The sequence below is a fragment of the Lissotriton helveticus genome, chromosome 1_1, assembly GCF_964261635.1.
Source record: "Lissotriton helveticus chromosome 1_1, aLisHel1.1, whole genome shotgun sequence".
In the NCBI taxonomy this organism is placed as follows: Eukaryota; Metazoa; Chordata; class Amphibia; order Caudata; family Salamandridae; genus Lissotriton; species Lissotriton helveticus.
Genome location: NC_136057.1, coordinates 1,464,858,910 through 1,464,884,368, shown reverse-complemented (window position 1 = coordinate 1,464,884,368; position 25,459 = coordinate 1,464,858,910). Strand labels below are relative to the sequence as shown.

The 25,459-nt window shown below is 45.8% G+C and overlaps 1 protein-coding gene across 4 annotated transcripts in view; it reads left to right on the top strand.

Annotated features, from left to right (window-relative positions):
- Positions 1–5,268: 5,268 nt before the first annotated feature.
- Positions 5,269–25,459, top strand: part of SLC39A5 (solute carrier family 39 member 5) — a 284,979-nt gene continuing 264,788 nt past the window's right edge. For 2 of the 4 annotated variants that reach the window (XM_078686198.1, XM_078686177.1), the window contains exon 1: positions 5,277–5,459. The gene's annotated coding sequence lies outside the window, so the exon portion shown is untranslated. Of the gene's footprint in view, positions 5,460–25,459 lie in introns of all 4 variants that reach the window. The other 2 variants (XM_078686187.1, XM_078686207.1) reach the window with 2 other exon arrangements.

Genomic DNA, 25,459 nt, shown 5'->3' with positions numbered 1-25,459 from the left:
TAAGTGACACTGATATACACTTACAATTTCATTTTAAAGGTATGTGGGGTAAAGGCATATGCGCGGTAAAGACTTGCATGGTAAGGCAATGGGTGGTAATGCAATGCGTGTTAACAGAATTGCTTGGTAATGGCATGTGTGTTTCCGTCATACATTCGGGTGGTGGCTAGATAGTCTAAGAGCCGAGTCCAAAGCAGTTGGTAGTGATATTATATTGGATTGCAATTGTATTTATATAGCGCTTACTACTCCTGACAAGCCGTTGAAGCGCTCTACTCCATGCAGTTTGTTGCTCCAGAACCCAAAGTTAGTGGTTAATCAAAAGATTATTAGAATTACTCTTGCGCTCTCAAGTAAACTATTCCATGCACTTACTGCTGTTTCTTTGTGGTGGATTACCTTAATAGGAGTTAGGTGTGCTCATTAGTGGGGGGTTTGTGAGTTCATGCAGAGGAGAATACATATTGTTTTTTGCAGGAATGACTCTCAAAGAAGGTTAGACATTTTTTGTCAAATCTTGGAATGAAATGAGGTAAATTTGCAGAAATACAATAATACAGATTATGGCAAACATGCATGTGACAGAGTAGGTTGTGCTCAGAAAAATGAGGCATTATATTACAAAAAACAGGGGTCCCTAGTAGTTCAGGGATCTTTCGCAAAAATGATAGACATACGCTCAATAGTATGTATGACCTTTGTCCAGCCGGACAGGAATTTTAATTAAAGTGATAAGCAAGAATAAAGAGGATTTTTTACACAGTGGGTGCAGCCAGCAACCCACAGGGGACAAGACAAAACAAGGGGATGGGGTTAGAACGAACAAGGCGGTCTGTATACTAGTAGTTCAGTGAACAGACAAAAATACATTTTAGAAGCATCATTGTATACAATTTATACTTTTCATTTTACATATGACGCTAAAATGTCGACGACGTTTCGATGCCTATTGTGAAATGAGTGGCATCATCTTCAGGACAGAGAATAAAAAAGCTTGTCTTGAAAATCTTTAGGCAATTTTTGGCCTACACATATATTTATACATACAAATTTTCGGAAAAAAGGGGGAGGAAAAATGAAAACAAGGGTAAGTACTAGCATTAGCATGTAACATATCTGACCATCCAAAACAAAAGTGTGTTTTCCATGTGCAACAGATGGCATTTCACTTCACGTGCTTCTCTTGTATATACTTAGGCACAGTAACTGTAAAACAATTTGTTCATTTTATTTCATACAACGTCCCCACCAGTCCCCCCACTGCGCCGGAAATCGCATGTGACTGCACTTGATTTTAATTGCCATCTGTTGCACATGGAAAACACACGTTTGTTTTGGATGGTCAGAGATGACAGAAACTTATACTTGCCAAAGGCAAATTCCGGGGGAGTGTCAAAAACCCCACAGCAAGCCAATGAAAATGCAGAAAACTGCCACAAAAATAATTGGAAGGTGGAGGGAGGGCTTGCCGTGAAGAAAAAAATGCACTCTAGGCAGAGCCTATGCCAAATTATACAGCCGGTAGCTTTTGCCAACCACCGGCGTCAGCAGGGGTTAATTTCGAGATTGTGGGCCTTCTTAGTCGCAAGGGACGTCCTTCTAACAAGCTCCGGTATTGTGAAGAGACACGGAGCGCCGGAAACTGCCACACCGGCTGCCTCGAAATGAGCAAGGGGAGCTCGCGCTGCAAGCGAGAGTCCACAACAACCCCCAACTCCCACTCCACAAGAAAAGGACACGGGCACAAAGCACCCGGACACAAAGGGAGGTGACACACGCTCCCAGCCGCGCAACGCCGCAAAACGAGGAAAAGCGGAAAAAGCGGCACACAGGCACAGAAACGCGGCACAAAGCGCGAGCAAAGCGCTTATCAAAATACAATGAAAAACACAGCAAAAGCGCAATAAGGTAAGAGAAATGCACTTAACTGGCTGCGGAGTGTGACTATCTATATGGCCTTATATACGACAGACTCTATGGTTGTTACCCAAGTGTTCATGGGTATTGTGGTTTTTACTTGTTTTATTGGCTGCTGGGCATTTCTAATAAAGAAATGAGAATAGCATAATCGGAGCCTCCTGTCCTGAAATAGAATTCTGAGGGCAGGAGGAAGGAGACGTGAGGACTGCAGAGTTTCCAGGAGGAGAGACGACGTCCAGCGGATACCGAAGTTATGAGTGTTCCCCACCAGAGAACGACCAGAAACCAGCGAGGCCTGTTTGAAACCCGGAGGGTCGCTAGACTGATGCATCGTCCAGCCACGCTCCAGGTGGAACGTGTCTTACTCTGGAAACCGGTGTCCCATATATCTGGAGAATACCTACAGGAGAGAAGAAAGTCAAAGACAGTTAACAACTTGTGGATTCCTTAAAACCCCTCGTTACAATATTATGCACTTGTTAAATAAAAAACAAGTTTGCTATCTTCCATAGTTGCCCTTGTGGTTCCTAAGCTAAGTGACACTGATATACACTTACAATTTCATTTTAAAGGTATGTGGGGTAAAGGCATATGCGCGGTAAAGACTTGCATGGTAAGGCAATGGGTGGTAATGCAATGCGTGTTAACAGAATTGCTTGGTAATGGCATGTGTGTTTCCGTCATACATTCGGGTGGTGGCTAGATAGTCTAAGAGCCGAGTCCAAAGCAGTTGGTAGTGATATTATATTGGATTGCAATTGTATTTATATAGCGCTTACTACTCCTGACAAGCCGTTGAAGCGCTCTACTCCATGCAGTTTGTTGCTCCAGAACCCAAAGTTAGTGGTTAATCAAAAGATTATTAGAATTACTCTTGCGCTCTCAAGTAAACTATTCCATGCACTTACTGCTGTTTCTTTGTGGTGGATTACCTTAATAGGAGTTAGGTGTGCTCATTAGTGGGGGGTTTGTGAGTTCATGCAGAGGAGAATACATATTGTTTTTTGCAGGAATGACTCTCAAAGAAGGTTAGACATTTTTTGTCAAATCTTGGAATGAAATGAGGTAAATTTGCAGAAATACAATAATACAGATTATGGCAAACATGCATGTGACAGAGTAGGTTGTGCTCAGAAAAATGAGGCATTATATTACAAAAAACAGGGGTCCCTAGTAGTTCAGGGATCTTTCGCAAAAATGATAGACATACGCTCAATAGTATGTATGACCTTTGTCCAGCCGGACAGGAATTTTAATTAAAGTGATAAGCAAGAATAAAGAGGATTTTTTACACAGTGGGTGCAGCCAGCAACCCACAGGGGACAAGACAAAACAAGGGGATGGGGTTAGAACGAACAAGGCGGTCTGTATACTAGTAGTTCAGTGAACAGACAAAAATACATTTTAGAAGCATCATTGTATACAATTTATACTTTTCATTTTACATATGACGCTAAAATGTCGACAACGTTTCGATGTGAAATGAGTGGCATCATCTTCAGGACAGAGAATAAAAAAGCTTGTCTTGAAAATCTTTAGGCAATTTTTGGCCTCACATATATTTATACATACAAATTTTCGGAAAAAAGGGGGAGGAAAAATGAAAACAAGGGTAAGTACTAGCATTAGCATGTAACATATCTGACCATCCAAAACAAACGTGTGTTTTCCATGTGCAACAGATGGCAATTAAAATCAAGTGCAGTCACATGCGATTTCCGGCGCAGTGGGGGGACTGGTGGGGACGTTGTATGAAATAAAATGAACAAATTGTTTTACAGTTACTGTGCCTAAGTATATACAAGAGAAGCACGTGAAGTGAAATGCCATCTGTTGCACATGGAAAACACACTTTTGTTTTGGATGGTCAGATATGTTACATGCTAATGCTAGTACTTACCCTTGTTTTCATTTTTCCTCCCCCTTTTTTCCGAAAATTTGTATGTATAAATATATGTGTAGGCCAAAAATTGCCTAAAGATTTTCAAGACAAGCTTTTTTATTCTCTGTCCTGAAGATGATGCCACTCATTTCACAATAGGCATCGAAACGTCGTCGACATTTTAGCGTCATATGTAAAATGAAAAGTATAAATTGTATACAATGATGCTTCTAAAATGTATTTTTGGCTGTTCACTGAACTACTAGTATACAGACCGCCTTGTTCGTTCTAATACCATCCCCTTGTTTTGTCTTGTCCCCTGTGGGTTGCTGGCTGCACCCACTGTGTAAAAAATCCTCTTTATTCTTGCTTATCACTTTAATTAAAATTCCTGTCCGGCTGGACAAAGGTCATACATACTATTGAGCGTATGTCTATCATTTTTGCGAAAGATCCCTGAACTACTAGGGACCCCTGTTTTTTGTAATACGTTACTGCCCAAGGTCCCTAGTGCTATACCTTTGGGTTCCCTTGTTTTGTGTAAAATAAAAACAGAAAAATGAGGCATGCAGAGGATGGAATATAAGGAGAGGGCCATTCGAAAGAACTGGAGCAGAAAGTTTTGGGACTCCAGCAGAGGCTTTTTGAGAAAAGATGCAATCTAAATATTCCAAACAATAGACAGAAACAACATTTGCAAGTGTGATCTGGCTAGATTAGGTATTGCTATATTAGGTACTTCGATAGCCTCTAGAGTAGGTGAACAGCCAATCCGCTGCGAGGATGCCTCTAGCCCACTGCTTCAGGGAGGACAGCCAATCAGCTCAGGGGTTGGAAGTGTAATGAATGTCTGGACACGTATCTTGTTAAATATCAGAGGCTTTAGGCTGCTGCTGGCACCCCCAAAACAAGCATCTGGACTTGACTTAACTGTCCGTGAACAGTGTCATCTTTTGGGTGCACCAGGCAATTCATATTTTAGGAGCCCCTGTTTGGAACAAATTGTATTAGCCATTTTATCGCTAATTCAAGGGCTGTGATGGCAAAATAATATTGTTTTTTTTTTCCATTAAGGGTTGAAATCAAGTTAAAAAAAAGAATCTGGCGAGAAATAAAGTTCACTCTTCCAGGTCCCCTTGGAAAGTCGGGGTCTTCCTGGGCAACTTCCCACTTTGGCCATGCCTCAAAACGTCTCTGCCCGTAAGGGTATGAACGGTGAGGCATCCGTTCATTTAGACTCGCTTTGTAGCGTGTTACCTACCCCCCACCCCGCCAACTCTAGGCCATGTGTGCCGATGGGATTTAAAGACAAATAAAGAAATTACCATAGAATGAAGCACATTTCTTGCATTCTGCATTCGGGCTGCTCTATTTAGGAAGCAGGGGGTGCCCTCCTTTACAGCCCTACACGTGCGCACACACACCTGGACTGCCAAGTCCTCCCCGCACGGCCCCGCCCAGAGGATGGGCCAGGCTGACCTTTGACCCTGCTGGAGCCTGCCCAGGCAAAAACGCTAGAGCAGAGCAGCTCCTGAATACATTCACTGGAGAGAACTGGGGTCTTCCCTGGTTACCCCAATCCTGGCTAGCTGGCGTTAGGCGTGTCCCTCTCCCACGCTGACCTTTGCCCTCGTAGAACCTCTCAAGCCAGGAGCAGGTAAGAGCTTGCGGTTTCATTTTCTTGGGGTCTACCCGTGGACCGGGGCTTGGGGTCTTTTTTTACCCTTCTTGGCCTCTGGTTCATTGTGTTTAAAATGCGCAGCATATCACGGTGCGATCGCCAGGCTCCTCTGTGTTTGGCACAAGGTGTGCAGCAGAAAGGTGGGACATGCCTTGGTTTTAAAACTTTAAATTATTATTTGTGAAATTGCCTTGATTCTTCTTACTCTATTAAAACGCCCCTTTGACCCCTATTTAACTCTTCGTGGCTGTGTGTGTTTTCAGATAAACGCACTGGACTGTTCTAGAAGTAATGTGAGCTTCTTACACCTCAGTTGCACTCCTCATACTAACATGCAGAGCCCTTTTAACTCCGCTATTATCATACGTTCATCTTTATCTGGCTAGTCTCGCTTTCTGACATGTTATTGTTTATTAAATATGAACAACTCCAGGAGTTATTTCTATGGTGGGGTGCTTTAAATTGTGGTCCACGCATTTATTTTCCATTGTGTACCTAGCTCTTTCCAAATAGCTGTAAGGGGGTGGAGGATATGCAGTGCTTTAAATGGGCCGGTACTCACCGGTACTGAGTACCGGCACTTGTTCATTTTCTCGCATCGAGTACCGGCACTTTTCCTTGAATAAGGAGAGTACCGGTACTCACGAGGGCCTGGTTTTGATGCAGGTGGTGCTCCTGTCCGCAATCACCTCGTACGTCGGCAGCCCCTTCCACTCATATTCACAGTGGAAGCCTGGGCCGAGTGATCTGCATACGCTGCTCTGGGAGCCATCAGAGCAGAGGTGTGGCTGCAGGCAGGTTCGATTAGCCTTTGTTTTTACACAGCGGGGGGCAGAGAGATGGCAATTAAATCTAATGGGCGAGGGTGTGAGAGGCATTGTTCAGGGTAACACGGTGCTACAATGACGCTTCTGTAGCAGAAAGCTCTGTTTGTAAACTGCTACATTTAGACTTTTTAACACAAATTCGCCAGTACATCTAACACAAGACCAGATGTTAAGCACTATGTAAAAGCCAAAGGCTTGATATTGTGCCTCTTTAAAACACATACAAGCATTTTTTTTCCAGTTACTGATGCCTGTGGTGGGCCAAGAATGAAAAGAGTGTCTGATAAATTGCTAGCTTTTTTACTAATCGTATGCCACAGGAAGCCAGTGCCTTTCTCTTGGCTGAGATTGGGGCACCATAACTAGCAAGAAAGTGGATAACTCTGGTGGTTAATGCCCTTGCTAGAAAGATCTGTGTGCATTCTAATCTAAGGTTCAACTCACAATAAAATTACATCAAGGGCCATTGTGCCTGCTGGAAAGCATAGCATGCAACATGTAGTTCAGGGATTTTTTTTTTTATGTAGATAACTCAGTAGGATAATGTTTTTGTTGCATAGATCCTCGTCTTCGGTGTAGGTCACAAGTTAACATCCTTGGCATATATCTTAGTGAATTATGTCCCTGCGGCAAGGACCTGCATGCAAAAACATGATATATATATATATATATCCTTACTGTTTTTTTCTCAATCTTTTCATTTCATTTTTTAAGGTTGCTAAAAAGGGGTTACTTTGGGTAGTAATAAACACTTAGTAAGTCTTATATAAATGGTTATTAATGCAAAAAGCTAATGGACAGATACATCTGATGTTCTAACAATGATGCATATTTATTACATAAAAACGTTAGAAAGGTAAAAAATGTAGCCCCGTCCCTTGTTCTGCCTATAGCACCACCCTTATGCCCACCCCAAGCTTCACCCCCAGTCTATCCCTCCTTTTAATGAGCGCCTGCACTTATGTTTGTCCATTTAAAGCACTGAGGATATGAGATATTCTAGAACATATTTGACTGGGATGAAACGGTAGGAGTTTGAGGTCAGGCAGAGCTTTGTGTGGGATCAAAAAACTGGGGGGGGGGCGTAGTCGGTATAATTAAGGGCGTGGCTTAAAAACACTCAAGCTAAACATCGGCATTAGCATAGTGTGCCGCCCCACTAGTATTTTGCTGCATCTGTCATTGCATCCGGATATTTATTACAACATGTAACAATACACCTACAACAAGCCAGGACTATTGGTTTTGTCAATGGTTATTAGTGGCATCAGATATAAGCAACAACTATGGCTTCGTTGTATAGCATGTTGAACTGATGAGCCTGTGAAAGAAACATAACAAGTCTCTTTGAAGTGACATCAGGGCAGTGAGTGATGGGTGGCACTGCTGCAGAGTTCAATGTGCTTTACACAGATGGTGAGGGCAAAGCCCGATAGAGACCCATCTCGGCACCTACTTTTTAGAACTGTGGGACTGAGCACCCACAGGACCCGGCCCACTTAAAGCCCTGTGTGAGGTAAAGCGTAGCAAGGCTGGAGTGACTTGGCTTGCTACTCCCGCAGCTCTCACTGTGCATTGAATCTCTCCAAGGAACCTAGGGAAGTTTGGAGTAGGCTGCTGTGTTAGTGTCCCGCCTTGAGGCTGTCGCCTTTTTTTAGTCAAACGCACTTGACGTGAGGGTTTTTTGAAACACTGTTAATAAAGTTAAAAGAGCCAGAAGGCAGCGAGCTGCTTACTAATAAGCCAATACTGACAAATAGACACATGAGTGAAGGGCTCGTTTCATAGCTTTTGGGTTACGACGTGATTAGTCCAGGATCACACAACAGGATCAAATGAGTAAAGGTAGGTAGGAGAGCCCCACGTTCTGGATTCAAGTGAACTTACACCTGGAATAGAGCATCTTTCCTCCTTGTAGACATTTTGGGTAAATGTGTATGCCCTAGCTCTTACCCCTGTAACTGCACTAGACATATCAATTGATTACAATTATCAGCACCGCGCTCTACCATTCCTAGTTAGTTTCACACAAAATGTGTTATTCCCCTGTGGAGAGTGGTCCCACTCTTCCTGTTGCCCCAGTTTTAGTTTGTGTCCTTCGGTAGGCGCTACAAAATCAGACAATCTTCAGGGCATTCCAAAACAGAGCAACTACCCCCCCCCCCCTCCCTACATGCTACATGGGGGTGAGTGTGGTTGGACAGGAGATATATATTGACCTGTCAGAAACCGGTTTAATCTGCCAGAGAGACTTGTTGGTCATTTGCAGTTCTAACTTCTTCTGCTCCCGCCTTGTTTAGATAACTGCGGGTATAATGACCAATCCCACTGCAGGGCTTTAACATGGCCAGGGCCACTAATATTATTTATGCAGAACAGAGGACCAATTTATGCTGCAAGCCTACCTGAATGAATAATGCAACAAAAAATAACACTTACTTGGCATAGTCACCGTCTGTATATTTTTGTTAATGCATTTGACACATTAGAAATGTATTTGTGACAGGCATGGAAAGATCCCCAGGCGCCCAAGGTGTTGATATAGAAAAAGGGTCTCGACTTTCTTATGGGGTTAGAGCGGCCAGTATTTGAGGCCAGGGGCTGTCCCAGGAAGCATTACAAAATATGGAAAAGATGGGCAGATTACAGGGGACTCAGGTTGGAACCGCCAGCATTGTTAAGAGACGAAGAGGGGTAGATGTGAGGGGGACATGGGGGCAACCTGATACACACTGCTATATGTATGCAATTTTTTCCACAGGAATAAAGAGACATTGCGCTGGGGGGAGGTTGGGGGGTGGGTCTGGGGGGGCTGCTGGGTGGGGGGCTCGGGGTTATGCTACATAAAGTTGTATGGATCGCTGATTATGCTATGCCTGTTGCAGTTCCTCCGGGGTACGGAGTGCTGTGTCTTATGTGCGATCTCTCAATAAAAAGAGTTGTTAAACATTTTTTTTAAGAAATGTATTTGTGAAATGTGCAAATTTTATGGCAAATGCAGTCAATCCATAATTATGTGGTACACGCTGAAGTCACAGAATCTCTTAATCCACAGACCCTCATAATTGTTTTATTTAAAAAAAATTCAAGAAAGGTAAACACTAAGCCTATTGTTAGCTGCATATTGTCCAAAACAGCCTTTTCAGGCTAAGTGCCCTAAAATAAACATGTACTATGAAAAGAAAACAACAGATGCCATGTTGAGTATGGTCCCGTGTTGCCATCTCGGGGTTTGGAGGGCAATGTGGTTTATGATGTCACCAGAAACCTTCAACAGACGTATCAGCCCATATTACGCTGCTATCAGTTATATTTTTGCTATATATATATATATATATATATATATAATTACCAGAGGAGGTTAGATGGAGGGTGTCCGAAGATATCTTGTAACCCATCTCTTGGACAGTGTGAGCACACATACATTTGAAAACTGGGGTAAACATGCTGGCTCAGACTGTTCTAAATTCCCTAAAGAGCAATCCCAGAAATCCTGAGGACCTTCGGGCTTGGTGGACATGGAACTCTGTCAACATGTGTCAGGTGGCCATTCCACCATTGTGCTTTGCATTGACTATAATGCTCTTTTAATACAGTGGACGGAAGATATGCCACATTTGGACGGAGGATGAAGATGGCAACCAGGCCACAAACATGACCACTGTATACCTATTTACTGGAGTAAGTAAAGGCACAGTGACTTGTATCTAATAGGACGAAAGACTATCTTGGGTTATGGTCATTCTTTGGTTGAGAACCATTCGAAAGATTTTCTGAATTAGATGGAAACATTTGAAAGGCTGCATAGCTAATCAAGTAATGGCCCTTGGAAGAGCTGTATCCGTGCAGTGCAATTTAAAGGCTAGTTTTACTATTAACCTGACTGCTCCACTTCAGTCAGTTTCCCAGAGCATCACTTTTGGATGGTATACAGAGAGGTAAGTTGGAAAACGCAGGTCTGGCTGAGATGGGCACTTGGGACTGTAACAATGATTCTCCTTCCTTGCTAAGAGCGTACCCTGCACTGTTGATATGGTAGTCTATTTTTCTCTGTTGCAGGAATACAGTCTGTAAAATGCAGATTGTGCAGCCTTGCAACGCCCTCCACAACAGATTAAGTAGAGGCTACTGGTTCTACAGCAGTAACCATTTCCATAATGGTCAACTGAAAATCAAGGAAATCCATTAATTTTCCTGTGTTAGACTGACAAACTCCATACACGCACCGGATGATGGCAGCATGATCAGATGGGTAGCCCACTTCTTATACCATGTGCACATTTTAAGACTCGCATTATGTGGTTAAAGCACCTGATCATTTTAACCTACTCCACCCATATACTTGTTGTAATCCAGTATACAGCTGAACTTCTGGACTTCTGCCAACTGACCCCAAACTGTGACTGGAGTAGTGCTCACAACATGAACTGAGAGCTCACATATATAGCACCTGTCTGGGAATTTCAGTCAGCAATTTGTTGCTGCGCACTACTCTGGCCTTTTTGGGGCTTCTTACAAACAAACTTCAGAGGAAATCCTTAGCAGTGACTCAGCATTGTACTGCAAGCCATAATGCCAGCTTCATACAGCTCAATGAACAGATGGACTAATGTATAGAAGTGTCCACATAAAGCTTTAGGAAGGAGTGATTGTGAGAATTCCAATACAATCTTCTCACAAATTCCTAATGTGAAAGGGCAACCCTCAGAATTAGTAGAAGAGTCCTTCCCATTATATACTTTCAGGCGGCATACATAACCATTGGAAACCTCACAGGATAAGGGCAGCTTGAGGGTGTAATGAGCTCTTTTGCTTGGTCTTTACTGCATGAACAGCCTGCCACCTTTTGTACAAGCTCAACGACTAGTACACTGCTATATTCTTACCAGGAGTATTAATGAACAAGTTACTTACCTTCGGTAATGCCTTATCTGGTAGAGACATAGTCTAGCTGCAGATTCCAAACCCTAGAATTCTCCCCAGATGTCAGACATGATCCAGAATTGTTGTCCACCAGAACCTCTGTGCATCGGTTGAGGGCATCATGCGACTCCGTAGAGCCGTCCATTGGATGTGCTGTCGACGGAGTCCACATAATCTCTTCCCCCAACGCAATGACATCAGTTTTTTTCGTGACTAATTTCTGCACCAAAACGCGGAGCCACCATAGAAACTGGCTATGGAAACCGTGTGCCAAAAAGATAAATACATCTTTAAATTAACCTCTGCAAGTGGTAACATACTATATAATGAATCCACCACCACAAGTGGTAATTTACTATGAAATAATTTCAACTAACGGATGTTGTAGCTAAGAAGAAACAGTTTGCAGAACGGGGAGAATGGGTGGGTCATTACAAAATCTATGTCTCTACCAGATAAGGCATTACCCAAGGTAAGTAACTTGTCCATCTGATAGACAACTAGCCGCAGATTCCTTATCTTAGAATTGGATACCATAGCAACAACAACCCTGGAGGTGGGTCTGCGAACGGATCTTACCAAAAAATACACACAAAAAACCAACTGGTTTAGTGAAAGACAGAAAAAAACAGTGGAGTGAGACAATCGGGTGAAAAGGACAATACATCTCACCATAAGCAACATGGAAATTAGAGAGATTGGTAAACAGAACCCATAGCAATAGAAACACCTGTCAAAAGACACTAATCCAATATGATTCAACATATTACCCAGACCAAAGTTGGGATTTGGAACCATGAATAGCTGAAGCCTGGAAGCCACAGGAACCATAACAGAGCAAAGCTCTGCGTACTAACAGCAATAGAGACTATCTCGGGTGAAAACACTGAGAAGTAATCTCAAACACATGTACAGTAGAGGAAGCATCAGGTGTGCTTCCACTACAAATCTGCTAGGACAAAACAAAAAGCAAGGCTTGTCCTGGGAGAACTCCCAGATGAAGAAGTGCCACTAGATACACCAAACAGGGATACAATCCACAGAGAGGTGGAGAAGAAAGACAATGCATACAAAACAATTTAGAAAACTATCTCAAAAAGGTGACATGGAGGCCGTGTTACGAAAAGATATATAGATATATAAACATTGAGATACAGATATATAGTCCTATGTCTAAGACACACACGTCCATAGAGCATTGCCCTACCAATAGTAGATAATACAGTAATATGTAAAAAATATATCGATGAAAGAATGCAAGCAGCACCACGCAGACATTCATGAATATAAGAAGTATGTGGCTGACCCACCAGCAACATAGTACCCAAAAATAGTAGGAAAGAAAGAGAGAGAGGGTCATCACACATCTCAACAAAAGAAAAAACTGGCAAAGCATTATGTAATTATGCTAGCCTGTTTGAAGCCTGAAAATGGCTGGTAGGAGCAGCATCCTGAAATAACTCACCGGCAAAAATCACCTTGTAATAAAGAATGCAAGGGTGAACTGGCCTAAAATGGGCAAGGTGAGTAATAGCCAACCATTGGAAGGCAGAGACTGTCTGAACGATGAAGGCTATCCGACAAAGCAGACGCCGATGGAAAAAGTAAAAACACAGTCCTATAGGAAAAAGAAGCTGCATAAAGCATAAGGTCCAACATTTTGAACCAACAATGAAAAAGCCAATCGAAATGGAGAGGCAAGTGAAATAAAAACAATATAGATTAACTAAAGAAACCAAAGTTCCACAAAAGCAGGAATCATCAAATTGAAGGAAAGAGAAGGAAAAACACTTGAAAGGGAAAACAAGTGCTAGGGTTGAGTCCTGTGCATACTATGCCAAACGCAGGTTATCCAAAGAATTGATCACAAAGTGTGGAAAAAATCACCTAAGAAACTCCAAAAGTGACACCAGTGGCAATGACAGATTCCTAAAGACAAGGCTATATGACACCGTATAGCACAACCGAACAGAACCATCTGTGAAAGAACAACCAACCTGCAGGAAAGGGAGCCCAAAGATGGAACCATTGGCTAGCAACCAGTAGTAAAAATTCATATGCAGATGGATGAAGCCATTATCCTACAGACAAAGCATGGCGAGAGAAGAGAAATGTAAACATCTTGATGCCATGCAAAATATAGGCAGCAAGGAAAACTACATTGCATATATGCAACAGTTGTACCCAGGACCTGACGGAAAGAGTCCGAACAAGGAAACAAGGCAGGTCGTACAAAGAGATTAGAGAATGTGAGAATCTCATGCACGTCCACACAGATAAAGAATGTGGAATAGACCGCCAATAAAGGAAATCAGCAGGACAGAAACAGAATAGAGGAAATAACACTTTGCAACCTGCTGAGGAAAGGCCAGCAAGGTTGGCGAAAGAAAATGGGAACACAAGAGAAAAAGATGTCCCAACGGAAATCACCAGTCCGGCCCAGAACGTGGATTGCAGAGTAGAATTCCTACCAGACATTCCACTGCTCCAGTGGAAAATCCTTAAACATAAAGGGTTCTCCCTGAGAAAATCAGGAGAGACCAAGGATGCACCGGTAGTGGTATATAAACAAACTATAAACAACCTTCCCCAAGGGGAAAACAAGAATCCCATAAAGGATAGAAAATTAGTAAAAAGAATGGCAATATGCATACCTCAAGTGCCCTTAAGAACAGGTAACTTAGGCAAATTATCTCGTCCTAGAAAGAAATACCATCTAAAAAAAACCTCCTGAGCAAGGAGCCCTTCAGCAGAGATAACAAAAAAACCTATTCAATAGGTCGTAGACGCACATAAGGTCACAAAGAAAGACAACCTGTTGTTGACAGTGTCAATACAAAGAAGAATAAGACCTGCAGGAACACCCCTTCGGGCGAAGTCCTATAGGGTACTGACCAACATTGGCACCCTTCAAAAAGCATAAAGGAACACAGATATGAGTCAGTGACACAACACAGAATAACAAACTGAACATGACCAACTCCATGAAGAAAAAAAATGAAAGTTGAGAGCAGGGAAACAGAGCAAAGTGTCTGTACTACCACGACTGTCTCTAGAACGACGCAAAGCAGCATCAGCATGGTGCCAAATAAATGGAGGCCACCAAATGGTATGTCAACTAAAGTGTATTAGACTGCCTCCAAAAATCCAGTGCTGCGAAGCCAAGCCCACCGGCGCAACGCCACAGAAGAAGCCATAAAGCGGCCAACTGAATCAGTGGTTTCCATCCCACACAGAATGATTAATGTAGCTGCCTGCTACCCATTCGAAATCAATTGGGCCATATCATTCCGATTAGCATCCGGGAGCGATGGCAATAGCCCTACCAACTAATCGCATGAGAAAAACATCTGAGAACGCAAGATGCGTTAGTTGAACGTAAAGCTGCACTGGTAGAAGAGAAAATAGGCTTTCAACAAGAGTCCTGTCTCTGGGAATGTCTGTCAAGGGGAGTATGAGGCTGAAAATCGAAATCATGAGAAGTCGTAGCAACCTGCACCATGAAACTGGTGTGTGTGTGTTGGGTGGCGGAGGAGACAAATAAAATGGTCCACAGCAGCACCAGTATCCGGCTTAGACCAGGCCCCCTAACAAAACATCATGGAGCTTCTCACAAAAGGGCAATACTAACTGATTGGCTCGGTGAAGAAATCCAATGAGGGGGTCTGTAGACTTTGCCACCAAAGGAAAAGACAAATCTAAACCTAAACCCACCCTTTCCAACGTGTCTGTCAAAGAAGGCCTTTCCTCCGTGGCCAGGCGAGAAGGAGAAAGGAGGCCAGAAGCAGGGTAAGACTCTAACCTGCTTGCTTCACCCTTGCTTCACCCAAACAGCAATCCAACTATTCACAATAGGAGGATCCTCGGGCACTGGCTGCACAAGCCCAACCCCTTCCTTATTTTCTTCCAAAAACTGTTCCACTGAACCCTGATGCATTGGCTCTGCACTCGACATCGATCAATGCCAATCCGGCATCAAACCCACATCCGGAGAAGGTAGTGGAAGGGCAGCTGATGGCACCAATGGCACAGTGGACCGAATGAGGCGAGGGGAGGCCGATGTCTCAGGAGCCAGACCCGAAGGGTCGTGCACTGGCACAGAGTCAGTCGATCGGCGCCGCAGAAGTGAGCCTCAAAGCCAAGTCGGGGTTGACCCCCACCTCAGGTGTGAACCCGGAAGGGCTGTGCACCTGCAGCAATGTGTATAAGGGCCCAACTGGCACTGAGGACAAACCCACCGACATGGGCACAGTCAGGGCACCGGTCACCTCCTTAGGGCCCGAAGGCGCTCCAGGGGATGGCGAAGACCCAAAGATGGTGTGGAGAGCACAATAATAATCTCTCATTTGGGTTGAAGTTGACCTGGCTCCAGGAAAGGCATGGAGGCACAGGAGAGACTCTTGCAGTTGTTCCTCAGCTTGCAGGTGTGAGGAACCATGGGAATCCACGTTGTGAGACAACGAAGCCAAGAGATGTCACGGATTTATCTGTTTGTGTCCTGATTTTCGGCTGGATGGCGAGCGACGTCTACAGGAACGGCTCCATGAAAGAATTGTTGAACGGGAAGGAGACCAAGATCGGCAAGATTCAGAGGATTTCAACAACTGCTGTCAGGAGCTTCATCTATCGCTCCCGAAACACCTTCGGCTTCATTTGTTGCCAGGCGTCGCACTCCTTGGAGTCGTGGTGCTCGCCCATGCACCATATGCAGACAGAATGAGGGTCCATGCCCGTCATCTGTCGAGCACAAGAATCATAAAGTTTAAAACTAGAAGGCCCATAAAAAAGACAAACTGTTATAGACACAAAAAATGTCGTAGAAGCCCAAAAACTGGTCTAAGGAGCCGCTTCTCCGGATCAGAGTTGTAGTGTGGAAAAGAAGAAACTGGCATCAGCACGTTGGGGAAGGGTTGATATGGACTCCGTCGACGTCGCATCTGGTGGACGATGTCGCAACAGAGTCGCACAACGCCCTTCACCGACGTGCAGAGGTTCTACTGGAAATTCTTTCCCGATCCAGTTTGGCGCCTGGGGTGAATTCTACGGTAAGGAATCTGCGGCTAGATGTCTCTATCAGATCCCTAGAAACTTGTCAGACAAATGTTTTATGACAGCTGAATTTTGAAGAGCCTGTCATGAATTATCAATGAAATGCAGCATACACTGTAGAATCAACTATTTGACTCTGGCTATGATGATGTGAACCTGGGTGTTGCCCTAACTGTATGAGTCAACCAGTAAGAGTTTATGGTTGGTTTGTGCACTATTCCCATGAGGAGTCTAAGGGACGGGTATTTTTTCATCTCCTCAAATGAACTAGGAGTCCACAGGTGTTCCTAAAATGAGGAGCCAGAGTGCCACCATTCTCTCTCAGAAATTGTTCGCAAGCAAATACATTTTACGCGCAATTTCCTCAAGAAAGATGTTTTCCAGAAAAAGATGGAATTAGTCAATAAGCAAAATAATTGCAGTATTTGATTTACATTCAGCATAAGCAGTAAATACAGGAATGAATGGTTGAACTTTATTTGGGACCTGCCAAGTGTGTCGTACTGCGGAAACAGGGGGGGGGGGTTGCCGGGAGCTGGGTGACCTAGATGAAGAGAAGACATTTTTAGCATTCAAGGATGCTAGAAATAAATGTATCATTATCCATGGTCAATTGTTAACATTCACCAAAATTACTATGGGAGTGCAAAATGATGGAGCAGCTTCCCAAGGCGCCCTCCATAATCTCACATACGTGGGGCTATGCAGGATGAGGGCAGACGTGTATCTATAATCTACAAGTCATTGCTGCGGGAAATGGTACATGAACCCCTGAAAGTAAGCTGACACTGGGAGAATTATCAAAAAACAATGGTCCTAAACCTATTGATTATGACAGTTGACTAAATCAAATATATTCCATCAATTACTTATTTATTTATTTATTTAGGGCACCTACAGACAGTCTGCTCTAATTGTACTGGTTTTTTGATAATACTGTATACCCAGGTCCATGCCTTAGGGTTACCCCATTTTTCTTAATGGACACTGGGAGAACAACACTGATAAACTGCTTACCGACTCTGAATAGGATAGGGCGCTGGTGTATCATAACGAGACATCGAGTAATGCTAGGTTTCGCTTAATACAGTTCAAAATACTGCGCTACGCCTACCATATCCCCGCATTGTTAGCAAGATCTATCCAACACAAAAGGGAGAATGTCCAGATGTTGTCATACTGCAGCAGGTATGGGCGTGGCCTGTGATCAAAGGCTATTATGGCCGATGAAAGCTGCCATGACTGCGATACGAGCAATTCAAATTGAATGCTCTCTCCGGCATTGTATATTAGGCTTACATCCCAAACGGAAAAAGAGTAAAATTCTTTATAGGTTAATCTCATTGGTTCAGTTGATAGCAAAATGAAGAATGATGCAACCGATACAATGAAAAGCCCCCCCCCCCCCAATAGAAATGCAGTGTAAATATGCAATAGAGTGGCTACGGGCTGAAGAAATACAAATAACAAGCATTGGCATAGCCAATAGGTCTCGCATTTGGGACCTTATAAGTGTTTAGCCATGCAACAGATGGTGTTGTTGCAGCAAGGATATTCTGCTGCATAACTAAATACTTATAGGGTCCAAAAAGCAAGACCTATTGGCTATGCCAATGCTTGTTTGTTTTTTGTTGCTGTTTTGTTTAAGTTGCCAGATCTACAATAGCTGGGCATGGTTTTTGTTAACAGTTCATTTCATCAAATAAACTTGTTTTCATTGCTCTGATTGTTGTTTCCATTCTGGTTGTAGGAATCAGTCATTCACCGGGGGTGTGGGGTCTGCCTAGCTGTGTGCATTCAACTTTGCGAATGAGAACGCCTGGTGCAGGCGCAATTTACAAGTGTGGAGTGAGTGAGCCCCAGGCAGCATGACTCACTCTCACATAGCAGTTCATACACTGCACCTGCATACTCAGCATGGTTTAAGGAAATCGACCCACTCCCTCCCAGGCATCTTACACATATTTACCAAGAAATTCTGAGAAGAGCCTGCCTGCTGCACTGACTGCTGGTGGTGTGTGTGCGCCTGGTGGAAGCGTGCACTGACGGCTGGTGGTGTGTGTGCCTGGTGGAAGCGTGCACTGACGGCTGGTGGTGTGTGTGCCTGGTGAAACCGTGCACTGACGACTGATGGTGTGTGTGCCTGGTGGAAGCAGGAGCATTCACAGTGATAGACACAAATAATCTGACGAAGAGGGAGGGGGAGAAGGGAGGGGGAGTGCCCGCGGAGGTGCCTGATTCACAGCTAGAAGACACAAACGAAGCTGACCAGTAGGGAGGGGGAAAAGGGAGGGGGGGTAGTGCAAGCAGAGGAGCCTGATTACAGCAATAAAAACACAGATGGCAGCTGTGCAACATGCACAAGCTCATGAACGCAAGCTGTGGGCCAGCAAAAGCCTCTGGTGGCACTTTTAAAATCCACTTACTAAATCTCTTGCATGCGCTGTCTCAAGCGAGACCTAAAAAGGGTACGGACTGATGAAAAATGCTAAAAGATAATTAGGAATGAAGGGAGATGTCGGATGTACTTCTGGAAGGAGGGGCTGGAAGAGGGCTTCTCATCGGAGGGACCCCCACCAATTGAAAAACAAGCCCTGGCATCGCCAATAGGTCTCGCCTTTGGGACCTTATCAGTGTTTAGCCATGCAACGCTTGATGTTGGTGCACCAAGGATATTGTGCTGGATAACTAAACACTTATAAGGTCCCAAAGGCGAGACCTATTGGCTATGCAAATGCTTATTTATCACTTACAACAAAGTATGATGCTTCTCTTGGTTAGAGCCTCTCCCCCAGTTGGAAGACCTCTGCTTTAGATAAATGAACGCTGCCCAACAGCACCTGGCTCGACGGTTGCCAGATGAGTCGGGGATCACACCTGCAATCGTGAAGCACTACAGTTTATCTGGGGACAGGGATTTTGTTTTCCTCTTCAGACTTTCACCCAGGCAAGAAATAAGGAAAAGATAAAGATAGGAAAACAGTATACAGGAAGAAAATGCGGCATTTTAAATGATCTACGAGGGTGTGATAGCTGGTAAGTGTAGGTTGATGGGATCAAAACCGGATATTGCGCCCCTGTGCCTCCGCCCACCAACGGCCTCGTAAGAGAATGGCCACTGCATTGATTTTACTTGCATGTAAAATGATTTTAATTAGTGTAAAATACAATTAGTGTAAAAAAAAATGACCTCGCGTGTGCTGAGGTTTTTTGAAAAGCGCAGAAAAATGAACTTCGCAGGCTTACTCAAGTCGAAACTTCGCGAGAATCAAAAACTGGGGACTTCACCTACATATTTTTTTTTGATAATCAAGTTTATTCAATTTTTAAATATCAACACAAATACATTGGTAGCAATCATACACATTATTCGGATACAGTACATTGAAGGAAGACGACTTCGACTCCTACGGCCGTTGTGGACGACCACTGCCCCGCCCGTTACTCACCATATACATAACCACTTTATTGGCAGGAAGTTAAACCATTTGCTCCATATTTTGCCAAAGAGTTCGGGGCAGCCCCGGGCCTCGAACAGGGGTTCTTCTTGCGTGCCACACCAATTCCCCCCCCCCCACCCATCCCTGCACGGTGGGTGGCTTGACCTGGGACCAGAGCGCCGCGATGTCACGCTTCGCCACTGCCGTTCCCAGGAAGCACTTATCGTCCCTGGATCCATCGAGGCCATCGAACACTCCCAGGATGAGATGAGGCGTAGCGGTTCATGGGGGACCTCCCACCCTAGTGTTTGTGTGAGTTCAAGCTCCACCCCCGCCCAGAACAGCGCTAGGGCCGGACATTGCCACACAATATGGTAAAAATCGGCTAGGGCGTGGTTACAGCGCGGGCAGTATTGGGAGGGCCCCAGGTGGGTGCAGAACAGGCATGCAGGGGTGAGGTATGCCGTGTGTAGGTAATAGGGTTGGACTAGATGCAACTTGGAGGAGGTCGTAAGGGTCATGGGTGCCATAAGGGCGTCCCTCCAATCTGCGTCTTCCAGGGGGCCCAGCCACCGCTCCCACCGGGCACGCAACAGGTCTAGGGATTCGGGTTCACCAAGGAGCGATAAATCCACGACACCCCCCTCTACCCAGGTTCTCCATCATCACGTGGGCCTCCAGGGGACTAAATTCAGGGAAGGAGGTGGGGGATGGAATGTGGGCTCTTCTGTAAGTACTTGTAGAATTGGGAGGAGTGGAGGGAATGGCGGTGTTGTAGGTCTGCAAATGATCTGACAGGGTCCCCCACCCAAACGTCTCCCAGCAGCGAGATCCCGATGCAGTCCCATTTACGGAAGTTCTGGAGGGACGAGACTCCTGCAGCCAGGCCCCACTCCACAAAGGCATCTACCTGGTGAATTTCTGGTCCCAGTTTAAGTAGCGTAAGGCGGTTCACCAGGCCATGAGCACCGTCCTGGTGACTGTGGGAAGAGCCCGTGGAACAGGGCTCCCATACAGGTAAGCTTGGATTTGTGCGAAGACCATCGACCGGAGTTCCACTCGGTACGCCGGGTCGGACCAGCCGCCCGCGAACCAGTCGTGGATCACAATAAGCCTTGTGGCCAGGTAGTGGAGGTGGAGATTGGTCACCCCCATTTCCCCATCATAGGGGGTTATGCGACAATGTGCAAGGGACATGCGCTGTCTCCCCCTCCCCATAAAAATCGGGTCAGGACGCCGTCCAACTCCCGATACCAACTACCTGGGATATGAGTGGTCACGTTGTGTAAGATGTACAAGAAGCGGTGGAGGACCATCCTTTTGAAGAGGGCACTTCTATTGAGGGGAAGGATCTGCTACCTTCTGAGGTCTGCCTTGGCCTTGGCCACCAGTGGCGTGATGATCAAGGCCCACCCGAGTTCCGGGAGGAGAGCCACCCACACCCCCAGGTACTTGAAGGATTACCTCTGCAAGGGGATGGTCGTTTGCCAGTCGAAGCACGTCCAGGAAGTGTGCAAGGGAACTAGGGTGGACTTCGCTGGGTTAAGCCTGAGGCCAGAGTCCCATTCAAAAGCCGAAAGGGTGTCCGACAGCGTGGGCCAAAGCCCTCTGGGTCCGCCAGGAAAAGGAGGACGTCATCGGCATATAGGGCGATCTTGTCAACCTGGTGCGGATCCCAGGCCCAGCTGCGGATGAGGGGGTCTTGACGGATGAGGGAATCCAGGGATTCCATTGCTATTGCAAATAGAAGCGGCGAGAGCGGGCAGCCCTCCGGATAGGGAACACCTCCGAAACCACACCATTGATGTGGACCCTCGCCTTGGGAGAAGAGTAAATGACCCGGATGAGGCGTCGGAAAGGGAGGCCGAAGCACATCTTCCCCAACACTTCCCCCAGGTAGCCCCAATCCACTGTATCGAATGCTTTTTCAAAGTCTGTGAAGAGCAGTGCCAGATACGGAGTGAGGAGGTGGCGATGCACGAGGACGAGATGGAGACGTCTTATGCAGCGCCGGGTCCCCGGTGCAGGCATGAAGCCCCATTGATCGGGGTGTACCAGTTCTTGCACATGGGGATGTAGCCGTTGGGTCACCACGGTGGCGAAGAGTTCCACTTCCATATTGATAAGGGAGATGGGACGTTGGTCCGTACATGCAAGGAAGGGTGGCTGCGTCTTCGGGAGGACTACAATAGTGGCCACATCAGTCTCTGGTGGGAAGGACCCCACTTCGACTACGTGCTTAAACAGGTCCAATATGTGCGGGACCAGCGTGTCCCGGTAGGCCGCATAGTATTCTTGGGGGTAACCGTCGGGCCCGGGCGTTTTGCCGGAGCGCAACAGTGAGATAGCCCCGGGTATCTCCTCCGGGGTGAAAGGCCAGTCTAGGGACTCTGAGTCTGTCTGGGAGAGGCAGGGCAGCTGAGTCCCGGTCTGGGGCAGGAAAGTTGCCAGTGAAGTCTGGGGAGGTTGAGCCGCGTAGAGGGCTGCGTAGTGGCCCGTGAACGTCTGGGCAATGTCCTGGGAGGTAATGTGGTGGGCTCCGGTTCCATCCCGGATCTCGGGAATGATGCGATTGGCTTTAGGGTAGGACACCAAATTGTGGAGAAGTTTGCCGTTTTTGTCACCCCATCCGTACACACGCACCACAGATGAGCGCCAGAGCATTTTAGCGGACTCCAGCGAGATCTGGCAAATTTCTTCTCGGATCAATGTAAGTTGTCAGGCAGAGTCGTCGCTATCATTGGCAGCCTGGGCCTCCTCCAGCTGCGCCACCTGGGCATCCAGCTGCGTGAGTCGGGGAGATTGTTCCAGGCGTTTCCCGTGGACGAAACCCCTAGCAACCCTCGCATCACAGCCTTGCTAGCTTCCCACAGTGTGCCCGGCGAGGGGACCGAGCCCGCATTCGCCAAAAAATATTGCTGCAGCTCCTTCCCCGAGAATTTCTGTGAAGTCCGCGTCCTGCAGGAACAGGCATTCATTCGCCACACCGTACGAGCGCCGCCAGGGGGTATCCGAGACAAAGGGAGACCGGGGAGTGGTCTGAGATGCCTCTGGGCAAGATTGTGGACCCGGACATCAATTGACAATCCACAACAGATAATAGGAACAGGTCAATACAAGAGTGGGTGCGGTGAGCCGCCAAAGTGTGGGTGTATTGAACCTTCCAGGGATTCCACACCCTCCAGGCATCGCAGAGACCCAGGGCAGAGGACCAGTCAGATAGGCGTTTTGCTGAGGCAAGGCGGGCAGCCGATGGAGTACCTGTTGTATCACATGAGGGTTGTACGACTGTGTTGAAGTCGCCTCCTCCCACCGTCAGGCCTTGTGGGAAGGAGGAGAGCACTAGTGTGAGGCAGCGGAGGGCAGGGGCCATAATGGCGGGAGGAATGTATGTACATAGGAGATTAAGGGGTACCCCTCGATCCTACCCGTCGGGACCACATAGCGGCCTTGTGCATCTATTTCAGCCTATGGCAGAGTGAAGGGCAACCCTTTCCGAAGTAGAATGGCCATCCCCCGGTAGCCCCGCTTGAACCCAGAGTCACCTGCATATTTAAAAGCTCAGAAGTGTTTACGTGTACCAGGAAACCAGTACTTGTGTGAAAGTCTCTTAGTGCTACTAACCATCCTAATAGCGTAAAGTATAAGGCTGAGCGCATGTAGTGTGGCTAGCGGCTCCTGGCAAACATGTTTTTCATCTTTCCAATTCCGCATGCAGCGCGCTTCACGTCTGCATAAACTTCTAAATTAGCTGGTGCATGCGCGTGGCATTACTGTCATAGAAACTCTGTGCTTCTAATACCAGCTTTCTTTCGCCAAGAACTGCATTGTTGTCTTAGTGGTAGAAGCCGCGAACGAGCAGGCAAATGCACTTGTGCTGTCATCCGCCTTGCGGGAGCGAGCAGCGGAGAGAGCCATCTGTTTTCAATTACCACGCGTGCCGCTCCCGCAAGATGGATGCCATCACCAGCACAAGTGTGCTTGAAAAGGAGCAGACCGATGGCTAAAGGCCCTCCTAGAGCAGTGCATGCGCGCTGCCTAGGTGAGACCTAATCACTTCCATATTTTGATCCATGACCCTCTACTTGTTGTTGCTGTCTAAGTATCGGAATATGCCCCAGAACTCTGCTTCATTCTTTGTGGTAGGCTCTGGGCAGCAATCGTCCAATGAGACACCATCTCTGATAACTGTTGAAAACCTTCTTTCTCAAATAATGTGTGCAAGGTAGAATGCAGAGGTACTTGCAGAAATGTTAATGCATTAAGAATGCTGTGTGTGCTATGAGCTAAAAATTAGAATGCATCACAACGCTGTGCAAGTGAGAGTGCATAACAAAATTAGTAAAAGAGAACAATTGTCTAAAAAAAAAACAATTAGCCTTTGATTTCTCCAAAGAAATTCAAAGAGGGGGGAAAAATAAAAATAATACCTTACCTTGAAACAGTTTTTCTTGTTTGAGAAAGTGCATATTGCCATTGTAGACGCTGGCACGGAAAGGCATTACTTGCATGAGGGTGTGAAAGGGCAGAAGGTCCTCACTCATAGAGAAGCTAGCCATGGCTGAAGTGGGTTGACCCAGTGCTCTATGCAGTAGTGGGAGTAGGCAAAATGTGACTGCCACAATACCGGACCAATGGCTGAAGTGGGCTGACACGTCGCCCCCCACGCTGTGGGGGGCAGAAGCAAAATGTGAACAAGCATTAGCAAAGCTAAAGAGTCTTGCCTTAGGGGCCTATTGGCTTTGACAATGGTTTTTAGCCAAGCTGCAAAGCATACCGATGCTGTGCAACATGGCTAAAGAAAACAGAGTAAAAAAGACTGACATAGCAGTTGCATCATTTTGTACCGTGCATAAGCATACCTACAAGATGATGTGAGCATTTGTTTTTAGGGGGGTCCTTGGGGAGCAGCACAGAGGGTGGGGTGGAGATGCAATGGGTGAGAGAGGAGAGCATAGGGGCGGAAGCAAATTAAAGGGTGTGGAGGAGAAGGCAAGATAGAGGGAGGGGTGGGGTAAGCAACACAGTGAGTGGAGAGGAGAAGCAAAAGATTATCGACATAGCTCAGTTGGAGTAGAAGCATAGTGGCAAGAACGGAATGTGGGAAATACTCTAGGATGAGGGCAGCATAGAGATGGGGAAAACACACAGGTAACAGTGAACAACACAGAGTGCAGGGGAAAAAAGTACTCGAGGGCGACAGCTGGACAACACATGCACTCTCATCGAGTGCCTAACACAAACGGAAAGAAAGTTGTGCTTGAAAAGCAAGCTGTGAAAGCATAGAAGCCAGCCAATCAAAAGAGACGGTAATGAGGCTATGCTCCATGTGAGGAACAAACACAAGATTGACAAGCTGGGACACAAATAAGATCTTGGCTAATGAGTGACTAGAAAGCCAACCGATGGTAAGCAATGGGCAGGCTGACATAATTGATGGTGGAACGCTGATGCAGACGTGATTATGCATTGGCCCCCATAAATATTTAAGGGGTGTGGAGGTACTGCTGAGCAGGATTGGCCTGGGATCACAATTGGGCCCGTTCATTCCCCCAAAAAGTAGCCCACATTCTTGAATGATTCATATTTTTGGGTTGTTTTATTTAGCGTGAACTCGGTTCAAATTAATTGGAACTATTACCATGAGAACAGCTACATTGCATAAGATCAAATTAATTTTTTATGCTAGGTAGGGATATTAAGTGATTTGCCCAGAATCACTGGATGTTGAGCTGAC